Genomic DNA, 19,591 nt, shown 5'->3' on the forward strand with positions numbered 1-19,591 from the left:
ACTCAATGATGCAACCGACGTAAACAAGAACACGGATAAGAGTATCAAATATGTACCCTTGGGTGGCTGTTGCGGTCTTACAGGTCAGAGGCGTAGCGCGTAAGGGCCAACGGAAACACTGTAGGGTCCAGATTTGTAACATTGGGGCGATGGTACGGACTTGGCATACCGTGTGTTTCAGACAAAACTGCGTATTAGTACACCCACTTTTAAATTGAAACAATAGCACGCGTTGTGAAAAGAAACCGCTGTTGGTTAAGTCTACTATTTTGCAGACACGCTACGTCCGTGGTCCCCCGCATTCTTTTCGTGTGGATATGTCGAAATTCGAGGTTCTAACTGAATACTCCACTTGTCGATTAAACAATTTTTGTACACACCACGTTGAAAATTATACATAATTATAATGTATAAGTTGACTGAATATAAATTAAACTCAAGAAAAGTTGTTTGCTAGCTGTACATGGCTGATCCACCGGCGCCAAATACTCATATGCTCTCTATGACTTTGAACTTTCTGAAGAGCTTATAAGTAAAGGCAAACAATCGATAAGTGTTATCGGTGCAGTACTGATTATTTTATCTGGAGCGCAAAATTACTTGTTAAGCTCTGTGGCCTATCTGTGCCTTTATCCAAAATTCTGAGTAATTCCTTTGCTCATTTTCACACACATTTGGTGATAACTCACTTTCCCCAAAATATAACTATGTTTACAGCTCCATTACCCACTTCTAAAAATGAAATCTACTATATTGGTCAGTATGATTATTTGATAGTACAGTAGCCACAGTGTTACAAATTGTTATTTACTGACGAGGTAAATCTAAATTCCTTATTTTATACTCGTGCAAATATTTCAATGCCAGACATGAAAATATCAATACTGAGACAGTTCACATCTTCAGTGGTAATGTGGGCCCAAACTCTGGGACAAAACGAAATGTAAGACCGTCTGAAGGAATATTAGTATGCTAGCACGAATTACTAACTTTAGAGTTCCACGAACAATGGTCTGTCGTTCTCCCTGGGTGTAGCCTTAGATGACTCTCAGCTGGGCACAAAATACTGTCGTGAAATTTGCAAGCTTTTTATCTTCAGTTACCTATTAATAGTATCTCTTGTAAGGTATCTGAGCTCTTTTGTTGTACAAGGTATTCTTTACTTGCGCACGTCTACTACTTTCCTTCAGATATCTTGTGCAGATAGGAAAATTCACTTCTACTCCATCTTCTGGAATTTTGATATTAAGCAAATGGCTACCTTCTACTATTCTTCATTACTTTCGTCTTCGTTTATTCTTAAAAACCTTCTGTACGAATTATCATATCCATTCCCCTCAATTTGTCTTCATTACACTCAGCCAAATTAACCAACTGCAACAGACTCTCACTTTCCTTGCGATGGGGAATATCTCATTTGTCCAGCTGAATGAACCAATTTCACCACATACGGCGTAACTATGAACTGCACTGCAACTTAAGAAACACTTTCTTAACTAATATTTCATTAGAAGCACAGATTTTCAGTGAACTGCAGTAGCCCTTTTCCTTACTACGTAATTTGTTTAATTCATGCATATTATAAAAACGAATGAATGACCGTTTGTACGTATGCATGTATGTATGTACGTATGTATGTACCACATCTCCTCTTAAACCACAGAACAGATTTCAACCAACCTTTGTGCACACATCCCTTACTGTCAGGTAACAATCGCTATCTGGGTAAGAACCGCCTACCTACCATAGTTCAGGAGATGTGACGTCATAAAGATGTGTGGAGCAACTGCCGCATTATGCATGACGTTTAAATTTGTTACTTATTTGCTACTACTATTGGCAACATTTTTCAGCCAGTATTCACATAAATGAAATCTATTCACAGTTGCGAATACAGGCAACTATCAGCTGAGTAATGGAATGACGACAATGAAAATGTGTGCCGGACCGGGACTCTAACCCATATTTCCCGCTTGTCACGAGCGGTCGCCTTACCATTTGGCTACCCGAGCACGACTCACGACCAGACTCAAACTTTCATATATCTTCAAGCATGTATCTATAACCTGCACTCTTACATCTATTATGTACACTATGCGATCAAAAGTATCCGGACACTCCCAGAAAAATCCAGTTTTCGTATTAGGTTCACTGTGCTGCCACCTACTTACAGGAACTCAGTATCAGCGACCTCAGTAGTCATCAGACGACGTGAGAGCAGAATGGGGCGCTCCGCGGAACTCACGAAGGTGGTCAGGTGATTGGGTGCCACTTGCGTCATATGTATGTACGGGAGATTTCTACACCCCTAAACGTCCCTAGGTCCACTGTTTCCGATGTGATAGTGAAGTGGAAACGTGAAGAGACATGTGCAGCATAAAAGCGTACAGGCCGACACCGTCTGTTGACTGACAGATACCGTCGACAGTTGAAGCTCGTAATGTGTAATAGGCAGACATCTAGCCAGACCATCACACAGGAATTCCGAACTGCATCAAGATCCACTGCAAGTATTATGACAGTCAGGCAGGAGGTGAGAAAACTTGGATTTCATGGTCGAGCGGCTGCGCATAAGCCACACATCACGCCGGTAAATGCCAAACGACGCCTCGTTTGGTGTAAGGAGCATAAACATTCGACAACTGAACAGTGGAAAAACTTTTTGTGGAGTGACGAATCACGGTATACAATGTGGCGATCCGATGGTAGGGTGTGGGTGTGGCGAATGCCCGGTGAACGTCATCTGCCAACGTGTGTAGTGCCAATAGTAAAATGCGGAGGCGGTGGTGTTATGATGTGGTCGTGTTTCTCACGGAGGGGACTTTCACACCTTGTTGTTTTGCGTGTCACTATCACAGCACAGGCCCACATTAATGTTTTAAGCACCTTCTTGCTTCCCACTGTTGAAGAGCATATCGGGAATGACGATTGTATCTTTTAACACGATCGAGCACGTGTTCATAATGCACCGTCTGTGGCGGAGTGATTACACGACAATAACATCTCTGCAATGGACTGGTCTGCACAGAGAACTGACATGAATGGTATAGAAAACCTCTGGGATGTTTTGGGACGCCGACTTCGTGTTAGGTCTCACCGGCCGACATCGATACCTCTCCTCAGTGCAACACTCCGTGAAGAATGGGCTGCCATTCCCCAAGAAACCTTCCAGCATCAGACTGAACGTATGCCTGCGAGAGTGGAAGCTGATATCAAGACTTAAGGGTGGACCAACACCATACTGAATTCCAGCATTACCGATGGAGGGCACCACGAACTTTTAAGTCATTTTCAGCCAGGTGTCCGGATACTTCTGATCACATAGTGGATATTCCCGTAGAGGGGGAGACATTTTACTTGGAAGTCGCTTGCCCGGTGTCTGCGGGTAACTATGAGATTGCAGCGCCTTTGTTACTCCGAATTAAGATGAAATGTTCCTTCGGGCATGCATGCGGCTACAGCCGTCAATTATGCAACTGATGATTGTCCATACTCTCAACTGCGAATGCATTTCATGTGTTTCACGACAGCTGTAGTCGCCGCACAGCCTGTTCCTTCGGACATGCAATCATGTGACTTCATAAACGTTCAGATGCGTGAAAAAAAATGCCGTATGATCCATCAAGTTTTAATACATTCATTCTTCACTGCTGAGACAGTTGTACAGCTGAGTCAACTTAAGGATCTCTCTGACACCTGCCAACGCTTTTGATAGCTTTCAATTGCTCATCGCGAACGCCTGTAGGCGAAAGCAATAGCTGTCTATACAGCTATGAAGAGCCGTTGCCACAGACATGTTTACAAAAACGCGTTTTAGACAGGCGAAGAAGCTGTACTTGCGTATCTGTACATTATGAGTACTTCTTTGTATAACTTATAATTTCGGAAGTATTTTCATGAGTACATGGAAATGAAATTTCTTGATACTACAGTACAAACACACTTCATTTTTTGTTTCCATTTCCAACAAAAAATTGGCAGAATGCCCAGCAATGCCGGGATTGCAGCAAGTTGGCGAATAAAAAGAAAAAGCCCCACTTGATCCAAGGTCTTTGTTTAGAGTGTCGGAATGCACGGAAATAGAGAATCATGAAGCCAAGAATGTAATTCAGAGCAAAAGTGTGCCCATGTAGTCATCATGTGGTTCCAATTCTTAGTCTACATTTCAGTGCTGCAAATCAGAGACTTAGGCTAAAATGTCTCTGAGCACTATGGGACTTAATATCTGAGGTCATCAGTCCCCTAGAACTTAGACCAACTTAAACCTAACCAACCTAAAGACATCACACACATCCATGCCCGAGGTAGGACTCAAACCTGCGACCGTAGCGGTCGCGCGGTTCCAGACTGAAGCGCCTAGAGACTTATGCACTCTTCAGAATGTGGCGAAACTGCTCTGGTCAAAAGCCGTCGTATTCGTCAGTTTGTAAATTGTCGTGAGCTGATTGTCCCCTGAAATCGGCATCAAATGTATTAAACACAAAAAGGACAAAGAACTCTCCGTGTACCATGGATCTCGCCGAGGTTGGGTGGCAACAGAACCATACCGTCGCTAATTACGATTAACTATGATGCAACCACGTAAGCGAAGCGCATTGGTCTTTGATTCTGAGTCTGCATAAAGCGTCGGAGCCCTCCTCCTGTATCCGTGATGGCCGGAAGAACCAACTTGTGCCTCTAGCTAAAGACTTCCCAGTTTCTTTACAAAATACTGAAAATTCTGCACATTATTTACCACGGTAGTATGAATTAAAATCGCTCGACTAAATGATTTGCAGTCAGAAATCATACTTCGCTGCCTGGCCTAACGCTATGACTTCTGCAAAACCTGCATCTGGTTCCAACGGTAATCATCAACGCAAGGTGATACACAGACGATTGTTACAAACCATTTCCGAGTGAATCGCTTATTGCGCCTTTGTTTATTCTGCGTATGTCTAGCGCCGAAAATTATGCTGCTGACAAGCCCTCGCATCGGATTTCTTACTATCTTTCTTACTTTACTGCTGTTTGCAATTTGCCATGCAGTAATAAGGATCAAGGTTTCGGATAACGTGTCTCGCCTGTAGCGTTCCTACTAGTTTATACTACGCCTATGCTTCTGGCCTAACGGTGACGGTTTACTGTTGTACGCTGAGAACTTCGCACCTTTGTGCACAGTCTACAGGAGTAACAGCTGTTTGCTTGAAGGCGGCATTTGAGGAATCGTTACATAGAAAGATATCATGTGTGTTATTGTTTCACGTGTGTTTTCTGTGATAGTCTAGTACTGACAAGTAAATCCATTGGAACAGAAACAAAATATTAGAAACACAAAGTTTACCGTGTGACCTACATGTAATACGTAGTCAGTTACTCGGGAAGTATTACATTAACGAGGGTCGGTTTCTCAAATGCACAGTAGCGCCGTTGTCTTTTGAACCGCGAAAAAATATTGCCACAAATTATTATTGTTATGCTGTCAGAAGTGCCTCAGATATCGGAATAGATTTGCTGGTACAACTGGGAAATACTTCGGACTACCTGTTAAACGTTCTCTGGACGGGAAGGGGCATTTTTTGCTCATAGCTCTATAAAATGACAACTGATCTCTACCGCAGAACTATATAAACCACTCAAATGAATCTACACTTGTCATAAAAAATTATTTTGACAACGAACATTATTACGAAGATATTCCCAAGTGCTGCTATGCTTTTCTGCCAAAATCGCGTCGTTATATAGCCAATAACTCCTTTTCAGCGATTACAGGCCCTACAGACCATGGTTGCATCAGCGATTTGCTCCCATCTTCCTGTATCTCTCGCTGTCTCTCCCCACCCTACAGCAATTCCTAACACGGCTACGTTCTCCTCTGTGTCATCTTTCCGCCGTGTGCGAGGTCGGCCCAGTGGTCTTGTTGCTTGGAGAGTGCCCCCAAACACCTTCTTAGGAAATCTGTTGATTTCCATTCTAGCCGCATGCCCAGCCCATTGCAATCTTTTATCTTTTAATTTCTGGACGATACTGCGCCACTTCACCAACTGATAAATTTCAGTGTTCTTTCGAACACTCTACATGTCTTTCTCCAACACAGGTCGCCAGATTTTTCTCATCACTTCTTTCTTTCGAAAACATTTAAGGATATGTGAACGTAAATGCGTCTGCAACGCAATGTTTGTTAGTGGGAATCTGTTTCAAGAATTGGTTGTCCTGTAGACTCAGGATTGTACTGGAGCGGACCCGAAATGCGTAAGCCTTCTGGGATATTTTTTTTTCTGTAATAGACTAATAATGGATTTTGTGAACATTCTGATAAAGATTAATGCCCTACAAGCATATTCTAAATTCGTGTATAGTAAATTTCTTTCAGACAGAGCACCTTCTGTTCACAGATCGGTAGGGATTTAAAAGCATAGCTCGTGTGAAAATCGGCTTGTCTTTTTCTCACACTGTATCCTGCAAACTACTGGATGAGGGGCATCCGGCAGATTCCGTATTGGTTGATTTCCAGAAAGCGTTTGACACGGTCCCACCCTGCATACTTAACGAAGGTACGAGCATAACGAATTGGTTTCTAGATATGTCAGTGGCTCTAAGAATTCTTAGGTACTCGAACCCAATACACTGTTCACGACGCCTCGTGTTCATCAGAGACTAGGGCGTCAACAGGGAAGGCTGTTTTGCAGAAATGATCTGACAGAGTGGGGAGAAATCTGCGATTAGTTGCTGATGAAGCTGTAGTATACCGAAGATGTCTGATTGACTGGAAGGATACAGGATGACTTAGAAATTCCGTTTGATGTGGAGGATGGTAGATAGCTCTAAATGTATGTAGATGTGATTTACTGAAGATGAATGGAGAAAAAATCCTGTAATTTTCCTGTTTGACACAGTCACGTCCGTTATACATCTGGACGTGACGTTGCAGTGCGATGGGGCACGGACCAAGCACGTACGGTCGGTAGTAGGGAAGGCAAATGGTAGAAATCGGTTCACTGGGGGGTCTTTTAGGAAAATGTATCTTAACTGTAAAGGAGACAGCGTATAAAAAGCTAGAACGGTCCGTCTTAAGTGCCACTGGAGTGTTCAGGATCCCCGCCAGTTCTGAGTCATGGAAGAGATCCTTCTTGAACTCAAATGAGAATTCCTGGAGGGAAAAGGACGTTCTTTTCGCGAAACACTACTGAGAAAATTTTAAGAAGCGGCCTTTGGAGCTGACTGCAGAATGATTGCACTGCTACCAACATACTTCTCGCTTAAGGGCCGTGAAGACAGGGTGAAATCAAGGCTCATACAGAGGTGTATGGACAACCATTTTTCCGTCGCTCCATTTGCGACTGCTACAGGAATGGAAATGTGCAGTAGCTACCCTCCGCCATGTACCATATGATGGCTTGCGGAGTGTGTGGAAGGTAGCTTAGAGTTTTAATATCCTTTCCACAAAGGAGGTGCAATATTAACTCATCTTTTTCGAAGGCGTCCACCTGACAGCAATTCAAAAATACAAAGGGAGATATGGTATGGGGATCTGGTCTGCACCCTGTTCCTTTCAACTGCGAGTCCAATGCCTTCATCAGCTCACTTCGTCACCTCCCCTTATAAACAAAGTCTTCTGCCTCCCCAACCCACCCAAAGCATTGATGAGTGCCTCCTGCCGGGGAAGCAAAAAATCAGTGACGAGACTTTAACCCCAACGATTGCATTACATTACTCTCTGACGCCATAGCAATTGGAAACACTTGTGTCCGTCGATAATCCATGTTTAAATTTATTATCATTCCCATTGTTTCTACAATGTTGTGAACGTAGCCAGTTTTTTTTATTTTTTTGTCAGGATTTCACTATCTTTCGCATTTTTCTATATTGTACTAATTTTGTATTTACTACTACATCGAACTTCTTCTATACTCTGCCTAGCATATTCTAGTCTTTGCCTGCCGCTACACGTTTTCCGGTTTGCTGGTTCGTAAAGCGTCAAATTTATTTCTGAATACAGTGGCGGCTGTTGCACAACCTGACCCATCTTCAGGTAACGATCTTCCACAGACTCCTTACCTCACCCGTTCTTTTCAGCACTACTTCATTTCGTATTTCACTCTCTTCGACAGTACTGCACTTCAGGTTCTACCAGTTACTCGTTTTCTCTTGATGTCAGATAGTACACGTTTCACTTTCATCCCATGGTGTGCTTAGCAGACAAACGTTGAAATATCCCCTTAGAAAAATAAAGAATGACTGTGCTGGTAAACCTCTTACGTTATTTGATTTTCAAACAGCAGAGCAAAACTGAACGTACTCAGACAGTACTCTCTTTACTTATTCTGATCAACACTAAACTGACACACAATATTTTTAGCGCAACGCGATCTGACTTTCAATAATCCCTACAAAAGAATGGCCCTGACTAACAATAACCTATACCTTTCATGAATCACTTACCTCACAAAATTTTTCGTTACTCGAACTACTGCAATACAGCGAGAGCCACTACTGCCAGCTAAATAAAAAATTGTAACTACTGAAGGGACTAACTACTGATAGGCATAGTTAGCAAATGAAAATTTTGATGGAGAACAAACAATGTATTTACCTTAATAGTGTTCAAAAGTCATAATATATGTATCAGTTCATGACATCCAGTCTTACAAATTTCCTTTTCCTGACGGACACACGTCCAGATCGTCCGCTCTCAAAACTCTGCCATCTCTCTCCCCACATCCACCACTGCTGGCGGCTCACCTCTAAACTGCGCAACGCTACGCGCTGTTCCAGTCCAACTGCCCAACACTACAATAGCAAATATTCCAACAATGCAAACCAGCCACAGACTGCACACAGCACAGTCAGTGATTTTCATACAGAGCGCTACGTGGCGTTACCAACATAAAAACCTAAACAGCCTACTTACAACTTTAGTGACCTATTTCCTTATTTCAATATCGATAGCATTATTTTGCTGAAGAGAACTTTGTTTGCCTGTGCCACTCTACTCCTTATATCTTCCTAGCTTTGGCCATTCACCTTAATCTTGCTTTCGAAGTAGTAGAAATCGTTCACCTGTTCGTTCATTGCGTTGTCGAGAACTTTTATGGGATCGATTTGTTTTCTCTTTTCTGCTACTATTCATAATCATCTTTACTTTGTTTGTCGTAAGCTGTATTCTGTGCTACGTATAATGACAGTCCTTTCCTGGAAGTCTTCCTTACAAAATTATGTTCTGAAATAAGCTGGAATACGAGCCGTAACGTGCAATGCTTCGGGTCTCACTGACAGCACTCACTATCTCTGATGTAAGAGTACGCAAGTACTCCCGTTTCCAAGCGAGTCTCGCTTATCTCTGTTTACAGTAATAGCCGCACACTCTACAGTATGCTGAGTCAAATCAGACTACGTGGCAAGTGCAATGCTGTTGTGCAGGTTGGATATCATCGCCAGAATATCGTACTGGTAACTGCCACGGAAAGAGCAATAATACACTGCTCTCGAAAACTTAATCATGAAACAGATACACTAATGTAACACACTAAGTAGTCTGTGGAAATCAATGAAATGTGGAAACCAATGAAACCTCGGGAGCATGTTGCCAATGTCTACCTGGAGCGCACAGAGATCCGAATCTCATACGTCGTGAGGTCAGCGTGACCATAGCGCCAAATGGGGATGGTCGCATAACGCGAGGCAGATAAGGAATCGGAAAAATACAGTGCGTGTGAATCAGTAAGCAGGTACGGTGTACTGTGGCGGTCTTCACAACAACATGGCCCAGAGGCATTTTGAGGACTTCAGACGGGAAAGAGTCATCGGGAAATTGGGGGGGGGGGGGGGGGGGGGAGTGTGGCGAGTGTAGCCCAGGAGTTTGGTATTGCTCACAGCATTATTTCACGTGCTTGGGGGACGTTCCGAACCAAAACCACTGCTGCCCGAAGGAGAGGAGGTGGACTACCACGGTCAACTACAGTAGCAGATGACCGCTACCTTGTACAACAGGCAAGAAGGACCCGTGTCCAACGGCGCAATCACATTTAACATGAGTGCAGAGCGCGTAATATATACAGGGTGTTACAAAAAGGTACGGCCAAACTTTCAGGAAACATTCCTCATACACAAATAAAGAAAAGATGTTATGTGGACATGTGTCCGGAAACGCTTAATTTACATGTTAGAGCTCATTTTAGTTTCGTCAGTATGTACTGTACTTCCTCGATTCAGCGCCAGTTGGCCCAACTGAAGGAAGGTAATGTTGACTTCGGTGCTTGTGTTGACATGTGACTCATTGCTCTACAGTACTAGCATCAAGCACATCAGTACGTAGCATCAACAGGTTAGTGTTCATCACGAACGTGGTTTTGCAGTCAGTGCAATGTTTACAAATGTGGAGTTGGCACATGCCCATTTGATGTATGGATTAGCACGGGGCAACAGCCGTGGCGCGGTACGTTTGTATCGAGACAGAATTCCAGAACGAAGGTGTCGCGACAGGAAGACGTTCGAAGCAATTGATCGGCGTCTTACGGAGCACGGAACATTCCAGCCTATGACTCGCGACTGGGGAAGACCTAGAACGACGAGGACACCTGCAATGGACGAGGCAATTCTTCGTGCAGTTGACGATAACCCTAATGTTAGCGTCAGAGAAGTTGCTGCTGTACAAGGTAACATTGACCACGTCAGTGTATGGAGAGTGCTACGGGAGAATCAGTTGTTTCCGTACCATGTACAGCGTGTGCAGTCGCTATCAGCAGCTGATTGGCCTCCACGGGTACACTTCTGCGAATGGTTCATCCAACAATGCGTCAGTCCTCATTTCGGTGCAAATGTTCTCTTTACGGATGAGGCTTCATTCCAACATGATCAAATTGTAAATTTTCACCATCAACATGTGTGGGATGACGAGAATCCGCACGCAATTGTGCAATCACGTCATCAGCACAGATTTTCTGTGAACGTTTGGGCAGGCTTTGTTGGTGATGTCTTGATTGAGCCCCATGTTCTTCCACCTTCGCTCAATGGAGCACGTTATCATGATTTCATACGGGATACTCTACCTCTGCTGCTAGAACATGTGCCTTTACAAGTACGTCACAACATGTGGTTCATTCACAATGGAGCTCCTGTACATTTCAGTCGAAGTGTTCGTACGCTTCTCAACAACAGATTCGGTGACCGATGGATTGCTAGAGGCGGACCAATTCCGTGGCCTCCACGCTCTCCAGATCTCAACCCTCTCGACTTTCATTTATGGGGGCATTTGAAAGCTCTTGTCTACGCAACCCCGATACCAAATGTGGAGACTCTTCGTGCTCGTATTGTGGACGGCTGTGATACAATACGCCATTCTCCAGGGCTGCATCAGCTCATCAGGGATTCCATGCGACGGAGGGTGGATGCATGTATCCTGCTAACGGAGGACATTTTGAACACTTCCAGTAAGAAAGTGAAGTCACGCTGGTACGTTCTGTTGCCGTGTGTTTCCATTCCATGATTAATGTGATTTGAAGAGAAGTAATAAAATGAGCGCTAATATGGAAAGTAAGCGTTTCCGGACTCATGTCCACATAACATATTTTCTTTCTTTGTTTGTGAGGAATGTTTCCTGAAAGTTTGGCCGTACCTTTTTGTAACACCCTGTATATATCTCTTTCCCTCCTCCCCCCCCTCCCCCCACCACCCCACAGCGTCAAGGCGACTGCATGGGTGCGGTCACTTTCCCCAACGACCAGTAAGTTGTGTTCGATTGACATCCGCATATCGATGGCACAGTTTTAGAAGGTGACAGGAGTATAGGGACTGGAGCAATGAAGAGCGGGGTCGCGTGCTTTCCTCGGATGAGAGCAGATTAAGTCTGATTTGTGACTGGATGTAGGCCTACCATCACATGGCGAGAGAAGGGAGCACTTACTGCACATACATTTAGTTACATCGTCGCACATGATCATTTTGGTTGTCACGTGTTACAGTGTGGGGATGCATGACATTGCATGGGCATACTTACCTCAGTCACATAGTACACTCGTTGGCCATATCTGTTTTGACACTGTATTCCTTCCCCTTTTCTGAGAGGTGCGTTCGGCCCCGCCTAAATTTTTGTAGCTGATAGCGCGTGACCGCATCCAACAACAGTGGTTGAGGATCTTTTGGAACGAGAGGGTATTCGGCGAATGGACTGGACTAGCCTGCCCGTTCCCCCTACTTAACTCCTATATAGCACGCGTGAGAAGCGTTGCAGAGACGTACTGCAGCTCTTCATGAACCAATGACCATCCAGCTCTTGACAATCGCGCTGGAGGAGGAATGTAACGCTCCACCTCAAGATCTCCTCACCAATTTTGTGACCAACATGGGAGCACGTTGAAAAGCATAAACTGCTGTCCATGTGTATCATACGCTCTATTAAGAACTATGTCTCGCCTCTTGTGATGGTGGAGGTTGTGATGACGACGACGATGCTGCTGCTGCTGCTGGTGGTGGTGGTGGTGGTGGTGGTGGTGGTGGTGGTGGTTTGTGGGGCGCTCAACATTGTGGTCATTAGCGGCGGTGCTAGTTCCCAATCTGTCCCTTTCCAGTATCGCCACGTCTCAAATGATGAGATGACAGGACAACACAAACACCCAGACCCCGGGCGGAGAAAATCTCCTACCCGGCCGGGAATCGAACCCGGTACCCCGAGATCCAGTGGCAGTAAGCATTTTGTGATGCCGAGAAACCGTCATAAGACGCGGCGAATTGAGCAGTTCTTGTCTTTGAATGAAAGTGTAATTTTTGTTCGTCTCATTGCATATTTCTTTGATAGCTTCTTCACTTTACTGTTGCAGTTCTTTCTACGTTTGCTCCAAGTTTCATGGAACGACATTACTTGGCAGACACATCACGACAAAAATACTTTAATTCCTAAGTTTTTCATTGATTGACTGTTCCGTCGTTTCTTGGGAGAATATTTTATGCGTTGTGCATGAAAACACCACAACACTGGTGTAATATTCTACAATATTTATTATTTATTTCACAAACCGATTTTCGGCTGTTACGCCATCATCAGGTACGAAGATTATTTCTTATCTATTGTCAGCTGTCACACCATCACCAAGTAGAGAGATTATTTTTGTACTTGATAATGGTGTAGCAGCTGGAAACTTGTTTGTAAAATAAATAATGAATATTGTAAAATATTATACCAGTATTGTGTGTGTGTGCTTTCATTGATAATCCTAAGTTTTGCTTAACAGTGTACGTACATTAAAAATGTTATTCTTCGGCAGCAAATAATTGACCAGTGTCACTGACTTTTTCCAACCTGTATGGTATAGTATTTGCACACCATGGTGTTACCCGCGATTAGACAGACATTTATAAAAAGTGTTCAAGTTTGTATTTATTCAAATCTTATATTAGTCGATCTCCTACCCCCCCTCCCCCCCCCCTCTCTCTCTCTCTCTCTCTCTCTCTCTCTCTCTCTCACACACACACACACACACACACACACACACACACACACACACACACACACACACACACACACACACACACCTTCTTCTTCTCCTCGTCCTCCTCCTCCAGTCGACGTTATTACTCCCACCATAAAAGGAGGATCATAGTGCTTACACACCACAGTATATTTTTTTCCAGATCTTAACTAAAATGTGTACCAAATTTGGCTCTAATCGTTTCCTTGGTTTCAGACGAGATTTTTACCCATGGCTTTGCTAGCGTACGCACACGTTGAATACATTTCACATGTATTTTGACACATTTCAGCTGTATCCGTAGCGAACTTCGCACTAGAGTTTCATTTTCACACAGCTCAATATTTTTGACGTATCCCCTGAACTGTCCCGTACAATGATAGCATTTTGCAGGTACATTCACTGGTCTATGTGCCTAATGTCTTAGAAATGTGTTGTGAACAGAGTTAGTAGTAAGTAAGTAATAAAACGTCATGCTTCATGGGGCAGTTTTACTGCGTGAACAACGAAAATGTATTAAACGATTACCTTTTTTGCTGTTATTTTGTGGAGGTTGTTAGCGAGGAAAAAGGGTCGTACAAGTTTGGAATTATTTGTTAAGTTTGTTGCAAGGCAGTGAATGCACCATTCTCAAATACCGGATGAAACAAGTATCGGTAATCGGAAGTCGTGGGCTGCAGTTCTTTTTGACCCCTACACCTTTTATACGTGTTTACAAGATATCCTGTGTGTTAATTCAAGGTATAAGCTATCTCCGTTCCAAAATTCATCCTAATCCATCCAGTCATTTCAGCGTGAAGAAGTAACAAATTTTCCCTTAATTTACGTTAGCGCTTGCTCAACACACAAATGAACGACACTGCAGATAGACTACAAGCCTGTCTCACTCCCTTATCAACCACTGCTTTTTTCATACCTTTCAACTCTCTTAACTGCCATCTTTTTATTCAGAATTTCGAAGAGTGTATTCCGGACAAAAGCTCTGAGTCCACAGATCTTACGAACCTAGGTTGATCTTCCTTTAATATACCTTCTAAGATAAGTAGTTGGGTCCGTAGCGTCTCTTACGTTCCAACGTTTCCCAGGAATCCAAGCTTATCTTACCCGAGACTGGCATCTACCAGAGTTTCCATTCTTCTGTAAATAATTCGTGTCACTATTTACAGTTATCTTATGAAATTGATAGTTCGGTAATTTTCACACCCTTTAGCAGCTGCTTTCTTTGGAATTGGAATTACACTGCATTGTGAGCTCAAGGATAAAAGTAACTTTCACATGGTGCTCTACTGCCAACTGTTTCATACATCTATGAAACTTTGAACATAGGTATCAACTTCAACAGTATCGGACACAAGGTAACAAACGAATACGCAATGATATGAAGAGAAGTGACACTTTTATTCAAATACAACAATAAACTGTAGTCTCCAGCATTTTATGATGGTTCCCTGAACATTATAATAACTAAGAAATCGTTCTTAATAATTTGAGTGATCACCACACACGGCCGTTCATGCACTGCAACGTGGCTTACGGAATAATTATTTTGATGTAGAAAACGGGCCACTTCAGCGTAGTTGTGTGTTTCATGCAGTAGACGTACTGACAAAATCCGTCTGCTGTCAATTAATAAGAGCTTTCACTTTGCAAATGAAATTTTGTATGTTCAGATGACAGTGTAAGCAGCATATAAAATTACTTCGGTGTGATGTTACATATCACAGAAATCGGTTAGATTCTGAGATGCATGTTGACATAACATGAAGCTCCTTACATTTCGAATGAAACCATGGTAATGAAGCTGTGCTTCTGAAGGTATGTTGGCGAAGCATTAACGTAGTAGATGGAATTTATCAAGTTTTACGTTCATTATCCCGGATTGTCGAGAACGGCCAGTACTGCTGCAAAGATGCTTTATGGAACTATTCTACCTGGTAAGCAAGATGTATCAGACTGGGAAATAGCTTGCAACGCGATTGACCACTGCTGGATGACCATTGGTGCATATGGAAGTGCTACAATACGTCTACTTAACGCGTCCGTCTCGTACTCGGTGGGATTTAAGTCAGGGTAAGGGGCACGTCACTTCATTCGCCGAATATCTTCTCGTTCCCTTAATTGCTCCACCTGCCCTGTTCGATGCAGTCGCATTGTCATCCATATAAATGAAGTCAAGGTCGAAAGCACCCCTGAAAAGACCCACGGGGGATGAAGTACAGTGTCACAAAGTTGACCGCTGTGTGTACCTTCTTCGAAGACCTGAAGGTCACTACGCTCATGCAACTTCTGCCTCCCCACACTCTAACGCCTGGACCACCAAAACTACCATCTTCGACAAAGCTGAACTTACCGTCATAAGTAATGCTCCCAGGAACATTGTCAAACATGATCGTTCTGGTGGTCAAGGTGCTATGGCCTGGGGACATGCTGAATTAGCATGCTGACCAAATCTCTCAGTGCGGTGCATCCACGGTCAACCTAAATTTGTGGCCAGCAATGGAGCTCGTCTCAGACACTGCATTGTCGTCCTTAGTGATCTCACACACCCTATTAAAAAATCACATCCCATCTTTTGGTATGTCCAGGGAACCATCATAACTCACGGCCATATAGTTTAATGACTATCTTTTCATATATGTTCGTCTCATTGCCTATTTCTTTCGGTCACTTTCTGCACTGTGCTGTATAAGTTCTCCCTATGTGTGGTCCAAATTCATCGAGATAAGTTAACTGGCAGTGACATGCCATGCGAAAGGTGCTTTCGTTATAAAAAAAAATAAAAAAATGTGTGTGAAATCTTATGGGACTTAACTCCTAAGGTCATCAATCCCTAAGCTTACACACTACTTAACCTAAATTAGCCTAAGGACAAACACACACACACACACACACACACACACACACACACACACATGCCCTAAGGATGACGAACCTCCGCCGGGACCAGCCGCACAGTCCACGACTGCAGCGCCCCAGACCGCTCGGCTAATCCCGCGCGGCCTGCTTACGTCTTTTAAGTTTTCTACACCAGTATTACATTCTTCAAGTAAGAGGGCATTTCGCCTGTCTTATTCATGTTACTCAAAAGGAAGAATACTTCCATAAAGCTTTTTTGCAGCAGTACTGGTCGTTCTCGACAAACCGAGATAATGAAATGAACGTAAAACTTGATAAATCACATCTACTATGTTCATACTTCGCCAACGTACCTTCAGAAGCACAGCTTCATCACCGTGGTTCCAGCTGAAATGTAAGGAGCTTCATGTTATGTCAACAAACATCTGCGAATCTAGCCGATTTCTGCGATATGTAATATCACAATGAGGTAATTTTTACATGCTGTTTACATTGACATCTGAACATACAAAATTTCATTTGCGAAATGAAAGCTCTTGTTAATGACAGTAGACGAATTTTGTTATTACGTCTACTGGATGAAACATAACTACGCTGAAGTGGCCTATTTCCTACATCTAAACACATATTCCGGAAGCTGGAAGGTGAGTGTCAAAGGGTACTTCGTGCATGCTGGTCCAGTCGTGAATAGTACGAGGGAAGAAAGGTTGCTGATAAGCTTACGTGTGGGGTCTAATCTCTCTAGCTTTACCTTCACCTTCGTTTTGCGAGGTGTAAGTAGGAGGAAACAATCTATTTCTTTATGTTTAGGAAGGGACGCTCTCGGAACTTTAACAGTAAACCACACCGTCATCAAGGGCGCCGCTCTTGCAGCATCTACCAATACTGAGGATCTCCGTGGCGCTTTCGTACTTACTAAATGAACCTGTATCGAAACGCGCTGCTTTTCTTTTGGAGAAGTAACAGCGGAAAATGGCCCGATTCAAGAATAAACATCCGGGCTACGAGAAAATCATTGTCGTTAGTCTCTCGGGTGTTAGAAGAACAAGGGATTTGTAACTAACACCAGTCGAAGGTGACAGTGGAGACGCTAAATGTGTGCTATTGCTAAAGACTGCAAATCATTCCTCATTACTTGAATGCTGTAATTTATGATTGCAATTATCTGTCACCTTATTTATGTCATTTCATTGTAAGCTAACCATTTTTTGTTACTGTTTTCGTGGAATAACAAAAAAAAGAAAAAACCTGACAGTGTTTATTGGTGACTCCTTAAATATTTCTTGCAGGCCGTGTCTCTTATTTCGGCCATCGTAATGAAACTGTTCAAGACTTGTAATATGTGTTAAGGTAATGTAATCTGTGTCACGGGAAAGAAATAAAAATAGCATACAAAATCTGACACACTCCTCCCGCCCCCCTCACCTCCCAAACGCACTGTTATTAGAGAAGTTTTATACAGCTCGTGCAAAGGGCTCCTTCCGAGAACAGGACTAATTTCAGCGAAACAGACAACTTTCGTCACAAGAAACAAAATTTCATATGGGTCAAATGGCTCTGAGCACTATGGGACTTAACTTCTGAGGTCTTCAGTCCCCTAGAATTTAGAACTACTTAAACCTAACTAGCCTTAGGACATCACACACATCCATGGCCGAGGCAGGATTCGAACTTGCGCCCGTAGCGGTCGCGCGGTTCCAGACTGAAGCGCCTAGAACCGCTCGTCCACACCGGCCGGCCAAAATTTCATACTCTCGATCAGAAAACGTTTAGATGTATTGTATCGTAATATTACTGTAAAGAATCACTGTGGAGAGTTGTACGCCCATTCGACAGAATAGGCTAAATTTTGTGTTTCGCTCGTAAACAGTTTCTTGAGCTGATGTTTGTTTACTGAGCTGGTGCACTGTTTACATTTCAACAGCTACATGTTAACAACGGATGTCTTCATAAATAATAAATGACTCCGCGTAAATGATAAATGCATTATTAATAAACACAGGTCCTTACGATGCTCGTGAATAAATAATAGGTATACATGGCTGGTCGTGAATTAATGATAGGGAATATATGATGTCCACAGACCAAAACAACGATATTAATTTCCGCCATATCAACAGTAAATCCCCGTACAATCACAACATCCCCCCTCCCCAGTGATTGTACACCATATGACGTAAGTCAGAATCAGGAATCGCTTCTGTAAGCGTCATTGTAACTATGCACTTTTTTTGGACTGTCACCATTTTGTGACTTCGTGGCTTCACTTTACATGATTCGTTCTAAAAATCAAACAGCTTGAAATTCACCAAGAGTTCTACAATCTTAAAGAAATTATACGTATGAATATAGCACCTCTTCGCATTTTAACTATATAAATACTCGTAGTATCAAGTAATGAATGCTCTGACACTAGTAACTCATCTGAAACGCTTTAAACAATACTCCTGTCACCTACACATACAGCGCTACTAGATGTTCAGTTATGATTAAGATTTAAACTAGTGTGTCACACGCGGGGAAGTAGTAACACGAAAGTGACGTTAACGCCGGATTCATGGTAAACTATTCTTCGTCAGATACAGAAAGGCGGTAGTTTTCCTCCTTGCTAAAGCCGCTTGTTAATCACTTCTTTCTCTTTGCGAGCTGCTGCGCTGACGACCAAGACATAATGCACTTACCGTGGCTATTGCAGATTTCCGCGATGTATTACACGTACTGCCACGGCCCGCTCTGACGCTGCACTGAATTAGGTTAGCCGGTTCACCGAGCCGCGCGCTACGCACCCGACAAGTGACGATCGCCGCCTGTGACGCAACAGCCCGCCGCGTCATCGCTACGTCACCGCCCGCTTGAGCCAGGACTCCGCGGCTGTATTTACATCCTCATGCCGCCAGACGCATCTGTGACGGAATTCCCGTTACCTTCTGCATTCATAGCGCTGTGGCATTAGCCACTTTCTCATATCATTTGTCTCGTGGAGCAAACAGTACCATTTGGCTAGAGAAGATAACATTCAGATCTAAATGTATAGATCGAAAACCACCGCACTGTGTGTGGGGAAGGACACAAGTTGTTCTACTATCATTTTTCTCCTTTCCTATTCTACTCACGAATGGCATTGAAGTCCGCAGCTCGTGGTCGTGCGGTAGCGTTCTCGCTTCCCGCGCCCGGGTTCCCGGGTTCGATTCCCGGCGGGGTCAGAGATTTTCTCTGCCTCGTGATGACTGGGTGTTGTGTGATGTCCTTAGGTTAGTTAGGTTTAAGTAGTTCTAAGTTCTAGGGGACTGATG

The 19,591-nt window shown here is 43.4% G+C and overlaps 1 protein-coding gene across 1 annotated transcript in view; it reads right to left on the minus strand.

The window, feature by feature from the left end:
• LOC126203209 (alpha-tocopherol transfer protein-like) overlaps positions 1 to 19,091 on the minus strand; it is a 169,553-nt gene extending 150,462 nt beyond the window's left edge. The window contains exon 1 of the mRNA XM_049937454.1: positions 18,980 to 19,091. The gene's annotated coding sequence lies outside the window, so the exon portion shown is untranslated. The remainder of the gene's footprint in view (positions 1 to 18,979) is intronic.
• Positions 19,092 to 19,591: the final 500 nt, after the last annotated feature.

The sequence above is a fragment of the Schistocerca nitens genome, chromosome 9 (assembly GCF_023898315.1).
Source record: "Schistocerca nitens isolate TAMUIC-IGC-003100 chromosome 9, iqSchNite1.1, whole genome shotgun sequence".
NCBI lineage: Eukaryota > Metazoa > Arthropoda > Insecta > Orthoptera > Acrididae > Schistocerca > Schistocerca nitens.